General features: G+C 38.8%; 1 protein-coding gene across 6 annotated transcripts in view; it reads right to left on the reverse strand.

Moving 5' to 3' along the window:
- The window catches only part of Pcdh15 (protocadherin related 15), a 1,398,279-nt gene that overhangs the window by 1,116,266 nt on the left and 265,735 nt on the right, over window positions 1-16,278 (reverse strand). The gene's annotated exons all lie outside the window — the stretch shown is intronic.

Below are 16,278 nucleotides of genomic sequence, written 5' to 3' on the forward strand. Positions count from 1 at the left end.
AACTACCTCTGATGACATACCCATCCTCTGAAAAGCTTTCTCCTGATGGGAGACTAATCCAGAGGAGAACTAACACAGAGAAAAAGGTGGACAATGTGTAGAGAGTGCAAGGCTTTGGAGAACTCAGTTCTAAACGGTATGTCTTCAACAATACTCCCCTCTCAGGGATCTGGAAACCATGTGGAAGAGAAGGCAGAAAGACTGTAAGACCAAGAAATCATAGATGGCACCAAAGGTTTTTCATTGTTTAGTATTCAGAAATATTTTATATGATGTCAGCACTCAGGGAGATATTGAGATTTAGAAACATTTTCTCATAATCTGTAGTTTTTTTTCTTTTTTTCTACTTTTAGCCTGAATGTTTGTATGCATATCACATTCATCCAGTACCAGAGCAAGTCAGAAGATGGAATTGGATCTTTTGGGACTGGAGTTATTGATAGTTGTGAGCTGCCATGTGGGGGCTGGGAATTGACTATGAGTCCTTGAAAAAAGCAACCAGTTCTCTTGTCTGCTGAGTCATCTATTCAGCTCCCAAAGCAAAGGTTTTTAATCTTGATGAAGTCCAACAATTAACTTTCCTTTAATAACTTTGTCTTTAAAAAGATTTAATTACATTTATTTTATGTATATGGGTATTTTGCCAACATGTATGCCTGTGATCATGTACATTCCGTGTTCTTGAAGGCAAGAAGAAGGCAACAAATCCCATGGAACTAGAATTACAGGTGTAGGCTGCCATGTGGATGCTCCTTAATGAACCTGGTGCTCTGAAAGAGAAGCCAATGCTCTTAACTGCTGAGCCATTTTCCATCCCCTACCGTAGATTCAAGTTTGATGTGTGATTCAGCTTTTTGATGTTGCTGTATGATGTGTAAGATCCTGGAGACTTTTTTCTGCTTTTTTAAAAATTACATTTATGCAGTGTAGTCCATAATCAATTTTCATTTTTGAATATTGTATGATCCTGCTAAATTTTTGTGTATTTAGACTCAGCATGAGTTTACGACAGATCCTCTTTCTATAGTGAATTTGTCTTGCACTTTTCCCAAAAGCAGTTTGTAACATAGTGTGGGAGTGTTTGAGCTTCTTATTCTGTTTCACTGACCCAAGTTTCTGTCCTTCTGCCAAAGCTACTGTATCGATCATTGTAACTGGACAATGAGCCTTGAAGCCAGGTGGACCGGCATCTTATATTTATTCTCTTTCAAAATTCTGCAAGCCCTCATGCTTTCATTGACATTTCACATAAATTTTAGGAGGGGGCTGTCTAAAATTTGCTGGAAATTTAATTTGAACCTGCACATACATTTGTTTTTCTTGAGAATTATGCTAATGATTTAATCGATTGCAGAACATTAACTTAATCACAGTGCTGAACTTTTCAGTCGGTGTTCACAGTGTGTCTCTCTGTTTAGGATTTATATTATTTCTTTTATCAAATGTGTATACTTAATTATTCTTTGCCCTTTAATACTAGTTGCTTTCCATTGTCCTCCCTTGAAATCTCCCCATAGTCCTTTACTAGCATCCTGCCTTGTATGGGCACTGATTTTACATAAACATATAATAAAAGATTCAAAGCTCACTAACCACAGATGAGAGAAAAGGAAGAGATAAATAATATGGGCTGGGGGCAAGAGAAGAAGACTCAGTGTGGGAAAGGAAAATTCACAATAAAAATCTATGGAAATGTCATATGGTAATCCACCACTATGAAAGCTTCATGAAATACATTTACATATATATATATATATATATATATATATATATATATATATATATATATATATAAAGGGTTTAAATTTAGTTACCCTATCACAGGGACAATGCCTTCCCATGACACCATAGGCCATCAAATAAAAAGTTGTGTTAGTATGACTTACCTCTTTTTGATTCGTTGGTGAATGTGGTTTTGCAGATGAAACCCCACCAAAAACCATTATAGACTATTGCCATTGTTCTTGTTTACCTCGCAGAATTTGACAATAAGAACTTTTGGTATAGATACAACATTCATATGTCACAGAACGTCGAAATCTCTAGTTCTTCACATCTGAAAGTTTCACCCCAACTGGCTAGCTTTCATTGTGCTGGTGTATTCTATGTATAGGTGAAGGGATGAAGAGTCAGCAAAAGTCTCTTGACTTTTGTTGTTGAGAGATACAACAATGACTGGCCTGGCAAGATATGTCGTCCACTGATAAAATTGTGGCAAAAATGTTATAGTAGTAAACAATAACTTTCTAAATAGACTTAAAGCTGACTCCACAAGATAGAAGCCCTGTCAGGTACTACTATCTGAGCCAAGAATGTGTGGCTGGCTTGGACATAGGTTCTAGGGGAGAATCGAATGCTATTCTTCTGCAACACAGACATGGTACACACTGCTTCCCAGGCTTCTTCGCTTTTTATCCATGCATTAGTACACTTCTCAGTCCTCATCAGAGTTGATTCATATTACAGCAGGTGAAGAGTAACATGGAAGCAACCAACCAGTCAATGTGTAGAAAAAGAGAGACTCTGAGGTGCTAAAATCTGAAGGGGACATCTACATTACACCCCTTACTTCTAGGCTCAGAAGAAAGGGAAACAAAACTGTACCAAACAGAGTTGGTGGGTAACTGCAGTGGAATAGCATTTGTCATGTGGAGGAGACATCATGAGTCATGTCTAGGAGATGGAATCTCAAAGCAAACTTCCCATTCCTTTGGCTTTCACAACCTTTCTACCCCCTCACTGCTATGATTCCCAAGACTTAGGTCCAGGAGTTGCATTGCAGATGTATCAGTTGTCTGTGGGCACCACATGGTAACTTGTTTTCTGTATTTACATCAATAAATATGCTAGCATGGAAGGGGAGTGCAACCTCTACCCTAGACAAAGAGCTACAGGTAACTAAGGAGTGCTGAGAGTGGGAGAAACAGTCTTCCCCAGGGAAGAGCCCCCATATTAGTCAGGCTGGAAACCTTCACATACAAATAACATTATAAAGACTGATAAGATTGCATTTTTTCCTTTTATTTTATTTTACAATACCATTCAGTTCTACATATCAGCCACGGATTCCCTTGTTCTTCCCCCTCCTGCCCCCCTCCCCTTTCCCCCAGCCCACCCCCCATTCCCACCTCCTCCAGGGCAAAGCCTCCCCCAAGGACTGAGATCAACCTGGTAGACTCACTCCAGGCAGGTCCAGTCCCCTCCTACCAGACTGAGCCAAGCGTCCCTGCATAAGCCCCAGGTTTCAAACAGCCAACTCATGCAATGAGCACAGGACCCGGTACCACTGCCTAGATGCCTCCCAAACAGATCAAGCCAATCAACTGTCTCACCTATTCAGAGGGCCTGATCTAATTAGCGAGAAAGAGGAGGGTTTATATGAGCGAGAATTGTTGAAACCAAGGTTGGATAAAGCACAGGGACAAATAGCCAAACGAATGGAAACACATGAACTATGAACCAAAGGCTGAGGGGACCCCAACTGGAAGACTGCATTTTTAATTTTAGGAATAATATATATATATATATATATATATATATATATATATATATATATATACACACACACACACACACACACATATATATGTGTGTGTGTGTATACATAGATACATATATATGTATGTGAATGTATATATGTATATATGTATGTATATATTACAGTTAAAAGGATAGAAATAATTTGAGAGAGAGCAAGAGGGGGTGTATGGGGGAAGGTCAGAGGGAGAGGAAAGGGGAGAAAAATGGTGTGATTGTATTTTAAAAATAAAAAAATATATATATTTTTAAAAAATCATATTGCCCAGTGATAACAGCAAAATTGCACACATGACATCACAATGGGCTGTGACTACATGAATAAAACCTGCAAAAAAATCAAGTCAGCTCAAATCCCAACATGGATTCCCTAGAAGGGCTCTTAGCATCCCACCTCTTTCTGAGGAGGTATCAACAACTGACGGGTGCTAGGGGAGGGAGATCAGTTTTCATTAAGGATACGGGCCCTGAGAAGACGCTCGTGTTGGATGGTCCCACAATCATGCACACACAGACAGCACTAAGTGGACTCAGTGGGTATTAACTAGACACACACACACACACACACACACACACACACACAGAGACACAGAGACAAAGAGAGACAAAGAATACATGAAGTTGGGAGGGAAAAATGGTTGAAGATCCATGGGAGAAATTGAAGAAGGGGTGAATTTGGTTAAACATATTAATTATATATATATATATATGTATAAAAGTGTAATATTTTAAAAATAAGATCTACATTAAAACTTTTCAGTTTCAATATAAAATATTTTATTATATATACAAGCACCTAGTAAGTGCTGCACCCTGAACCAGAAGAGGATTTGAAGTTCTTACATGACATTTCTTTTTCTTCTAATAATCCACCAGTGTAGATTAGAGCATAATCTCTATGTTAAAAATCTGGGTATGTTATCTATTTTCATTTGTAAAGCTCTTTGGTATCTTACTTTATGATTATAGAATATTATTAAGTTCTACAAAATAATACAATATACACATTCAACTTTTTCCTTTAAATAGTCCATTGTAGCATGAATCTTAAAAGTTCTTATTAATAAAATCAAATCCGAGTATTGGGGTGAAGTGGAAGATCAGAATACCAGAACAAGCCACAGCTATCTCACCTCACCAGATCCTCAGGTGGTCTTGTTTCTTCAGACTGGAGGCCTCTGAGTCCTCATCCAGAATGGGTCTCAGCTGAACTGCTGCTCAAAAGCCTGAATGCTTAACCAGGCCAAACGCTTAACCAGCCAAAATGCTTAACCAGGCCAAATGCTTCTAGTTTCTGGTCCTCATGCCTTATATACCTTTCTGCTTTCTACCACTACTCCCTGGGATTAAAGGCCCGCTTTCTGGGATTAAAGGTGTGATGAGTCACCATGCCTGTCTGTATCCTTGAACACATGGATTTCTGCCTCTGGAATGCTAGGATTAAAGGTGTGTGCTACCATTGCCTATCCTTTATGTTTAATATTGTGGCTGTTCTGTCTCTGACCCCAGATAAGTTTATTAGCATGCACAATATTTGGGGGAATACAATACCACAATCCATATTGTAATAAAGTCCTTAATATAAATTTGTAAAAATGCTAAGCAAAAGGGCGGGGGTTCTCATTGAGTCACATGCCTGGAGAGGAAATTATAGGTAACTGCTTAGTGAGAGTTAGCCTCTCTCAGGGATGAGCGCTGTCATTGTTGATTCAATGCCAACTGTCCATCCTGATAACCATACACATATAAACAACAAAAGCAGACTAGCAGATTTTATCCATAATAATGAAAGAAGAAAATTCAAGAGTAGGGGTGTATGAGAAGAATTGGAGGGAGGGGACTTGAGAGGGGCTGGATGGGTGAAAGTGAAGGGGGAGAGTGATATAATTACAATTAAAATGTATAGTGAAATAGAATTTAAAATGTTGTAAAAGTTGAGGGCTGATTCTTGGTTATTTTAGAAACCAAACACATCCTAAAATCTTTCATAAGCACAAAGAATGTAGAGAAGCATTAAAGTGGCTTTGACTCCAACAGCTACTCAGAGCAGCCCCTGGGCTCGTTTAGGGAGCACAGCTGCACAGAGGCGTTGTATTAGATTGCCACGGCCTGAGCCAGTGGGGATGAATAAATACCTAGCTCACTGCTCAAATTCACACAATTAGCTCTGCTTTTCTCCACAATTTGATTTCAATTGCAATCTTTTGGATTAAGCAAAGCATCGGAACTGAGGGTCTACCATCAGAGGTCGTGAAGAAATACTTCAGACCAACTGATCCATTCCTGCCAGGCAGGGACATCTGCTGGGACAGAGGCAGAGAAAGGCAGAGTAATATTACCCTGATCCAAGAGGGGAAATCTGAAGCCAACTTGGGCCTCTGGGCACAGGAATCCCTTGTGGCACAGAACAGCCTTTGCCATTATAAAAGAGAGACAAAAGCAGCAAAATTAATGGGACTGCATGTGACCAATTCCTGCATCCTCAGGGTCCAACAAAGTGTCTGGCAGAAGAGCCTCAATGAGCTTGAATCAGTGTGATCCAATTTCATTCCTTGCAGACCATCCCTGAGTAAGACACTGTGTCTCCCAGAACACCAATATTCCATTCATATAGGAAGAAAGCACATTTGGGGATAAGATTTGTCAACAAGGCAAATGTACTTTGAGAATTTCAAAGTACTGTTAAAGTTTAAGAGAAATGAGTCATGTCTACATTCTTCCTTTAGATGAACACCACCATTTTATTCCCAAAAGAAGGTATAATAAGGGATATCTTTAAATATAAAAATTATTTAGCCTTCTGTTAATATTTCTGAAATATTGTTGAGTTTATAAACAACTTTACAAACTTATATACTATTAAATAAGAATGACAGATCAAACTATTTATAGAATAGTGAAAACAAAATTTATAAGTGTCCAAAATTGGATGGGAATTTCTCAACAGAATACATCTAAATCAAAGAACCAACCCTGCCACTCACTATCATATTTCAATTGAACTTGACATGATATTGTATTTTGTGTTAAAATAGTATTTTCAAAAAAAAAATCCTGTTAGTAAGTGACTTATACATTCGTTATAATTCTAAAAATTTTTTTAAAAAGAAATTAGGGAACATGCTTGGCAAATCACACATGGTATGTTCCCCCTGAGATATACCCTAAAAAATATATTCAAGGCCAATAAAAACTTGAATTGCTGAGTTTGGGATATTCTGTACGGCTATAGCATCAAGACCTCAGAAAAGAGATCTTAGCACTGAATTGCAGTTAAGAAAATGTCGAGCATCTCAGCACATAATCAGACAGAGACCTCCACACAGAAGCAGGATCTCATGTGCAGATCCTTTCAGGGGCGATTTCAAGGATGAGTGAAGGGGAGCAAAGTGGAAAGGGGCTGCCAGAGCACAGTGCTTCAAAACAACTACAAAATGGAGGAAACCACTTTGAAGAGGGGTGGAGAAAATGAAGATTACTGAATTCGTGCCAGAGAAACAGTGAGAGGCAAGGGGAAATAGCACATACACTTAGAAATATATTTACCTTTTAGCATCCTAAAGCAAAAAGTGAAAGAATGTGAATGTTGTATTTTCTCAATTGAGGCAATTAAGGATATGTTACTCCTTTAATGACAAAAAAAGTTAAATAGAAATAGCATATATAAGATGTGTATGTGTACCTCAAATATGAAAACCCAGTCTTGCAATGTCTGTGGCTTGTAATATAAAGTTTATTTTTAGATTTTTTTTTTACTTCCCTGATGAAACATCAGATATTTATGAATTTATATACAGGCTGTTTTATATTTTAAATTCCTTGCTCACTCTCAGAGAATCAAATTTTCTTTCACAAAATCAACATTAATTTTGATACACACTTCAATAATAATAGATTGGCTTCCTTTCTACTACAATTAATCACCTTCTAACATTTTAAAAATTATTACACTACTGAGGATTGTCCACTACTCCTGTGACCATTTGTTTCTTAATCTAATCAGTACTGTGAACTTAGTAAATTATCTGTTTATTTTTCTCAGAGATTATAGAATTCCTCAAATCAATCATAGTAATCTATTGTTATCATTTTAGTCTATAATAATGAAAATACAAAGAATTACAGAAAAACTAGCAATGTTGTAAGTTTAAAAATTATCTAAATAGAAACAAAATTTGTTTATAAATGACTCAGTGTAGAATATTGTTTTAAACTATTTATAAAAATTTTATGTAATAACTGTGTCACTTGCTCCGAGTTACTACAGTTTAATAATAATAAACAGCTATAATACTGTGGGTAATGCAGACATGGGAGGCCTGGTTCAAGAGATTTCAGAGGCAAATACATACTCTGTTCGCAGCTGGATTGCAGGCCATTCATCTGATGTTTTCGAAAATGATCTGGCTATCTTCTGCCCACATCCTGATAATTTATGTGAGACTAAATTTGAAAGACACAGATTAATTTATTTGGCAGAATGATCAACTATTTTCTTCTTGAAACATGACTCAAGATTCGAGAGTAGGCAACAGTTGAGCATAAAACGAGAGTCATGGAGCTGTCAACCTGGACTCGCCATCAACGTTGCCCTGACATCCTATCTACCTCTACAACTGCTGCGCAGGAGGTTGGGCATGAGGAGACAGCATGTGCCCTGTTGTGAAAAACCAGGGTTCGGAGAAGAGAGAAGCATAATGTGTAAACACATTCTATTTATGAGTCTCTCAGAATTAGGATCACAGTGCCAAATTTTGATAAAGACCTTTTATGACATGAAATAACTATAGGTTAGGTATCTCAACTGCCCTTTAACCTCAGGCACTGTTATGCTCCTCCCCCCGCCCCCCCCCCAGACATTCCGTTTTCAGTTAAAGCACATTGCTGAAGTTATTTGTGGATATTTATATTGAATTTCATTATAGTTACAAATGAAAAAAGAATTTACACAGTTGTTCTGAATATTTTGAAGTCAGGGACATGTTCCATTTGCAAGTCAGTTTACATGAAAAGCAATGTATTTGATTTTTTTTTCCAATCTCAGCAAGTGAATGAAAGTCACAAAGTAATGTAGATGGGACCATAAACATCAATCTAGAGATAAAAATGCTTAACTTCGAGAGAAACTGAAAGAATTGCACATTTTCACATGGCAATACCCTGCATATCTCACCTTAAAAAAAATCCAGCCAGTAATCACAGGTTAAATACTCACTGGAAATGGGTGCTCTTTTAGGTATTTATTTTTTTTTTTGGAAATATCAATTTTAATGCATTCAAGTTTCAAAATATCCTCAAGTTACAACCATAAAAAATTATTCAAGTTTTTATGCATGTTTAAATTAAAACCTCTGATTTGTTTTAGAGCCAAATTGCCAAACTTGGTAAAGACATACCATGAATTAAGGGATTCATACAATAGAGAAAATAAATTGAAGAGTCAACGTTTTGGAAGAGATCTTGCATGTTGGTGCTTTTTCTCCAAGAGAAGGTTCTTGTTCACCATAGAACTCTAGTACACAGGAGCAGCAGCACCACACAGTAGAGAGCTACTCCGCACTGAAGAGCACCAGCTTCTCTTGCAGGAGGCTGGGTCCCTCCCCAACAACCATCACAGGGCAGCTCACAAACATCTGTAACTGCAGTTTCTGGGGACCCAGCACCCTCTTCTGGCCTCAGGCATCAGTTATGCACATTTGTACATGCAGGAAAAATACTCATACACATAGGAAATAAAATACAGAAATCTAAAACAACAAAGCACTACTACACCACTTCTGATAGGTCCAGTTGCTTGCCTTGCTTGAGATGAATCACATGACTCATCCCTCTAACTAGAAAGACCCTAAACACCCATCATGTCACCCAAACACACAGGCATTCTGATTCCATTCAAATCTCTCTTTTCCTGTCAAGATTTCCCCATATTCTCCCATCCTTTAGATATATTTTCTCACTTGAAAACAACAACAACAAAATTAAATTTCCCATAGGTGTATCCATTTTCTTATTTTGAGTTTTGATTATTTATTTTCTTTTCTATTTTTAGATTACTTATTTTTTGAGATTATAATTGCATAATTATTCCCTTCTTTCTGGGCATAGAGACAAATACAGAATGTAGTTAAGAGTTGTAGAGGTTCAGTGAAGTGCTGTTTGTAGGTTCTGTTCGAATATCCACGACTTCGCTACATCTGACCAATTGGCTTGGTTTCCAGTACCGGGCATGATTGCCCTTTTGTTGAATAGGTCTTAGTCCAATGATAGAACTGTTGGTTGCTGCCAAAGTATGTGTGCCACCACTGCCCCTTTAAGGTTATCCCGCTGTCCTACTCACTGAGGTCCATTGGTGTCACAGCAGAGAAGGACTCTTGGTTATTTATCTCCTTTGAAACTGCCTGTTCCCTTCTGGTGCCATGAAAATTAGTCCCCAGGAAGGAGGCTTCCAGGTCAGTTTCAGCTCAATGGTCTCTGGGCCTTGAATCTGAAATGCATGGTGTCTTTAGCAATAGAGACAGACTTACCTTCCAACCTTGTGAGACGACCAAGGGCAACAGGGCTTGTTATATTTTGCCACATAAAGAAGACAGAACACTCACTCTCTCTCTCTCTCTCTCTCTCTCTCTCTCTCTCTCTCTCTCTCTCTCTCTCTCTCTCTCTCTGTCATACACACACACACACACACACACACACACACACTTTGATTTTCAAACATCTTTATAAAGTAGAATTCAAAAGCTGAACATTAACTGGTAAATGATACAAGTAAACCATTAATTTACATAATTCTACTCTCAGCAAACTTTGGTCTGTGTTCTGTCCATTTCCAGTCCAATAACGCACCCACCCTGATCCTGGAGCCCAGAATTAGGGAAGGATGGCTCAGATAAAGCCAAACACAGCTTAGCTCAGATCAGAGCCATCTCTACCCCTGTCCAACTGACTTGTGAAATCAACCAATCACAGAGCAGGACAGCAGAATCCTGGCCCTAGGGCCCAGGACCAGGGAAAGAAACACACCCTGTGTTTGGGACCTGGGCCAAAGAAATGAACCAAGGAAATATGCCCTGACTCTGAAACCAGTACCAAAGAAACACTCTTGGACCCTAGAATCAGAGTCAGTGAATGAAATGTGCCCTGGCCTTAGAGGTAGTGACAGAAAGCTAAGTAAGTCCAGTGAGAGAAACACAGTTAAGCTCAGATCAGAGCCAACTCTGCCCCTGTCCAACTGACTTGTGAAATCAACCAATCACAGAACAGGACAGTAGAATCCTGGCCCTAGGGCCCAGGACCAGGGGAAGAACACAGCCTGAGTTTGGGACCTGAGCCAGAGAAGTGAACACTTTATCCCCAAACCCAGAACCCAGGAAATATGCCCTGACTCTGAGACTAGTACCAAAATATCACTCTTGGCCCCTAGAATCAGAGTCATTGAAAGAAATGTGCCCTGGGCTTAGAGGTAGTGTAAAAAAAGCCAAGAAAGGCCAGTGAAAGAAACACAGTTTGGCTCTAAAATCAGGGCCATCTCTGCCCCTTGCTCACAAAGCTGGCCAATCCCTGGGCAGAAACTAAACTAAACAATCACAGTTGACTCCGCCCCCTAGACATCCTATATAAACCACCCTGCCCAGTCAGTTGTGAGCTGTTCTCTCCACCCTGGTAGAGGTAGCTACTCTCCTGGACTCCTCCTTCCCAAATAAACCTCTTTCTCAAAAGAGTATTGGGTGAAGACATTCATTGACAGCTGGACAGAAGAACCTTGCTGGGACGTCCCATAGTGGACTGAGCAAGGGGGAGCTGAACAGAACCTTGCTGGGATGTCCCATAGTGTTCTGAGCGAGAAAGAGCTGGTAACACTGAGCCAGAGATTGTGGCTCTCCAGAAGAGGAGCAAGATTGCTGTGTCCTGCGGGGAAACCATCCTCCATCATACCATCATACCAGGTATATCCTGACCTTCCTGAAGAGTCAGGATACCCTGACTTTCCCGAAGAGTCAGGATACCTTTCCTTGCTGAAGCAGTTACAGGCCTGACTCTCCCGAGAAGTCAAAAAACCTTCCTTTCCAAGGTTGGGCTGTTTCTTTGCAGTCTCAGCCATCAGAATTGTGCTAAACAGCTCCAGGTGTCCGGAACACCTTCAGGGCAGAGTTCTTGTTCTGAGTAGCTCTGAGGTGTCTGGGATACCTCGCCCTCTAGTATGTGGAATAGGTTCCCAAAAGCAAGCTAAAGTGTTAGGAACAGGCCCTGATCCCACTGCAAGGAATCCCACAAATAGACCAAACTACACAACTGTCACATATGTGTAGAGGGCCTAGGTTGGTCCCTTGTAGGTTCCCTAGCTGTGGGTCCAGACTCTGTGAGCTCTTATGAGGCCAGGCTAGTTGTTTCTGTGGGTTCCTCTGTGATGACCTTGACCCACCCTGGCTCATAAAATCCTTGGTCCCCTTCTTCAACAGGATTCCCAGAGTATGGCCCAGGGCTTAGCTATAGATCTCTGATTTTGTTTCCATCAGTTACTGGATGAAGGCTCTCTGATGACAATTAGGGTATTCACCAATCTGATCATAGGGGAAGGCCAATTCAGGCACCCTCTCTACTATTGCTAGTAGTTTTAGCTGGGGTCATCCTGGGAGCTTCCCTGGCAGCAGATTTCTCCCTAACCCCAGAATGCTGCCCCCTAAATCAAGACATCTCTTCATTACTCTCCCTCTCCACCCCACCCCCAACCCACCCAAGCCAATCCTGGCGTCTCCCAGAGACTGGTCACACCAGCAAATTGTTGAGAATGGTTCCATCTTGCAGGGATTTGTTATGTGTTCCTTAAGTAACAGAAATGCAACTCCATGCTTGCTTTAGTTCTAAAATTAATTCTAAAGAGCTTGTAATGAGACATCTTCTCTAGGCATTTGTCTCATGAAAACAGAAGTTCAAAGGGAGCTATTCAGTCTTAATCCATCATCCTTTTTTAAAACACACACACACACACACACACACACACACACACACACGCACGCACGCACGCACGCACGCACGCACGCACGCACGCACGCACACACGCACACACACACACACACACTACAGCATAACATTAACAGAGATAAGGGACTATACATCAACAGTACCTAGCAATACTGATATTCACTTAATATTTTTATGTGTATGGGTATTTTTGCCTTCAAGAATGTCTATGCACCTAGACATACATGTGCCTAGTGCCTCAGAGACCTGAAGGAAGCATCAGATTCTCTAGAACTGGAGTTAGGGACAGTTGTAAGCCACTATTTGGTGCTAGGAATTGAATGTGAATCCTCTGAAAGAGCAGCAAGTGATATTATCTGCTGATCCACCTCTCTAGTCCCAACACTGATCATTTTGAGCACATGAATTTTATCCTATTGTTTTCTATCTTTGTCTTTCAACCCTATATATGAGTCTAAACTTTGAACACAATTTGATATAAAGGTCCAGTATGTTAGGTGGTATGTGATGATACAGAATGACTTACAGCCTCTGGAGGAATAAAACCCTACTCAGTGAAATGCAGTGGTCTTTCTTATACTGCGTGAATGGGGGGGAGGGGGGGCAACAGACCACCAAAAGAAGCTGTCATTTGTTCCTCGTGAGCTGCATCTGCTGTCAGTCCTCATTAGAGGAAACTTTTGTATTAATTGTTTTTTCATGTTGCTCTAGGGCAAGCTGCTGAAAAGAGGTGACTATAAATAAAGCATTAATAGAAAAACCTACTTGTGTCATATTTTAAAACACCAAAGGAAGCTATTAGTTGCCTTTCCAGCTAGCAACTAAATGCATGTCTCCTAGTGTTTTTACATTGTAGTTAAAGGTAAGAATTTTTTATATGCCCAATACTAAAGGGTTATAAAAAGCAAGGAACACCTATTCTGTTTTTAATTTTTTGTTACATTTTTTCTGTATATGTGTGTGTATGTGAAGCACACATGCATGTATATGCATTGACACATATGCAGAGGTAAGAAGGCATCTACTATGTACATGCCAGGGATTGAACTTATGTCTTCAGGCTTGGTGGCAAGCGATTTTACCCAGTGAGCCATTTCACCATTCTCCATATGTACTGTTTTTTACAAACAAAGAAAAGGTTTGCATAAGAGACTCTAGAACCTTGAGAAGGACAATGAATGCTCTCAAATCACTTGGCCATCTCTCCAGCCCATCCAGATACCCCTTCACCTGTATTTCCTGGCTTAGTCAGGGCATCCCTTACTACTTTTTATATTGCAGAGTTCTTTTGGAAAGAAAAGTTACCATCCATATGAAATTGGTTTTCTCCTTGACTTCAGTAAAGGTACTACTGCCATAGATTAAACTCTCAATAATATCTGCTAAAAACCAGAGATAATAATGCAGTGCTACATAAGCCACACATAGTCCTCTTATAGCTAATCATTTGCCATCTACATTTAGTAAGTTTCAAACAAACACAGAGAAGTTCTGTATTTAAATGCACAACCTTCAAATCTTGCTCAGTGACATTCAAAGTAAAATTACTACAACATTGGGATATTGTTTTCTGGATTGATTTCAATAATTGACTATGATAGCAAAATCTATAGGTGCTTCTTTTATAAAAGTCTGTGATTTGTGAGGAATGTTTATAAACTTTTAGATGTATTGGTATGTTTATAATCATTACATGTATTATCCGTCTTTTACTTAGGGACCAGAAAATATATATGGTTGCATAATCAATAGCCTTTTGGCATACATACACATATAACTCAATTGCTCTCTCTCTCTCTCTCTATGCATATACATATATATATATATATATATATCTGACATATATTACAATTTTTAAAGTTTATGATTATCTATCAATATACAAAGTTACATTTGAATTTCTAAAGCTCTCTCAGACAAAATTAGAAATAGATATTTTGTAGAATCAAGGAATATTCTTTGATTAGTAATAGATTGTTCTTGTTCAGGTACTGTGGATTGAAAACTATGAAATTAAGCCAATCTTATAACATTTACCTTAGTGAACTTCAAATTGTTGCCTAGCCTGCTATGGATGTATCCCAGGCACTCAGTAGCCTACAACTAAGAAAAATGACCTAGCACCCAACTGGTCTTATTATATGATTTGAGCTATAATCTGTGATTAAATACAGGATATTGTAATGTAATAGAGATGGCAGAGCTCATGACAGCCAGGTCTACTAAGAGCTGTCACTTGCTGCCATGGTAGCCCTCTCTGTCCAGGGAATAACACATAGCACATCACTAGGCCAGATAAGGACAGAATGTAAACTTTTATGTTAAGTTCTTACAAATGATGTATAACATCATCCTCTAAATTGAAAATGCCCATCCTGAGGGAAGGCTCCTTAAGATTCAGGAAGTCAATAACTTACAAGTTTCAGAAAGTCCCTGAATCTTACAGGATTTACACATTTCCTCTTTTCCTAAAGTTATATTAGCAGTAATGACTGCAGAGGACATGAATCTTTGTCCTACTTTACCATTGGTGAGTAGTGAAGAGAACTCTAGGATTGTAGCTTTCATAAATGGATACCATTGTGGGATTCTGGGGGATGTAGTTACCTTTGAGTCATCTATGCACCTGTAAATAATCCTTCATTCACATTCTGGAAGTAACCCTAATATATTTATTGGTTCACCAAGCTGGACATTCATGAAATACTTACTTTGGTTTGTCATTGTTATTCCATCTGGGGTATATACACATTTGTTCAAGTCTCCCCAAGAAACATTAACCCAACATGAATACATTTGACTTTCTAATTATCATAAAAGTAGTTTAAGCCACTATTATAAAAGTCAAATTTATCACCAAAAGTCAAAGACTTGTCTATTCCAAAAAACTGTCCACTTTGGGAAGAATCATAATAAATTGTGTAAAATTGCTGCAAGTACAAAAACATAAAATGGAACAATAAAAAAAAGGTAAATTAATCAGATATGCTTTTTAAAAGCCTTTTGATTTTTTAAATTTTAATTTTAACAATGTGAAAACTACACAAATTTGAGTTATCACATGATATATTGACACATATACACATTGTGTCATGTTTAAATATGCCTGCCTCCTCCTATATTTATCGTTATTTTATGAAGAAGCTTTTCCAAAAATATTTTTTCTAGTAAAAATTTATTAAATTTACATTTACATGATCTTAAGAGGGAGACTTTATAATGTGGTAGGCAACACCCTACAGTTCCTAGGTAGACCATGCTGTATTGGGTCTCCAGCCTCCTGACAACCCCTTCCCTCCAGGGCCAAGTGCTCATTCATTCAGGATTTTGGCACTGATTCCCATTCTTTCCTCATGCCTGGCTTCTTATACACAAACCAACTCACCAAACTTGCGATTTCATAACATCAATTTATGAAGAAGAAAAATGTCTAGACTTACACATTTAGTGCTTCTCAGTAGAAAAGAACTCTGCAAAATATGCATAGGAATGATGTTTGCAATTAGCACCACTTACACAGCACCCCAATCTGAAGTGAATTCTGTAAAAGAGCATGTGCTGGGAACAACTGGCCTTTCTCTGTAACTTAAAAATTGTGCAAGAATAGAGCACTTGGAGAAATAAATATGCACTGTAAATAAATAAGGTTGCTATGGTGATTACAAAACTGCTAAATAAAATCTAGGGCACTTATCTAATTCAAGGAAAGTACTTATCAGATAAGCCAACAGATGTCTTGACTCAAAGATTGATCATCTCAAC

Source organism: Peromyscus leucopus, chromosome 16_21, assembly GCF_004664715.2.
Source record: "Peromyscus leucopus breed LL Stock chromosome 16_21, UCI_PerLeu_2.1, whole genome shotgun sequence".
NCBI classification, from domain to species: Eukaryota; Metazoa; Chordata; class Mammalia; order Rodentia; family Cricetidae; genus Peromyscus; species Peromyscus leucopus.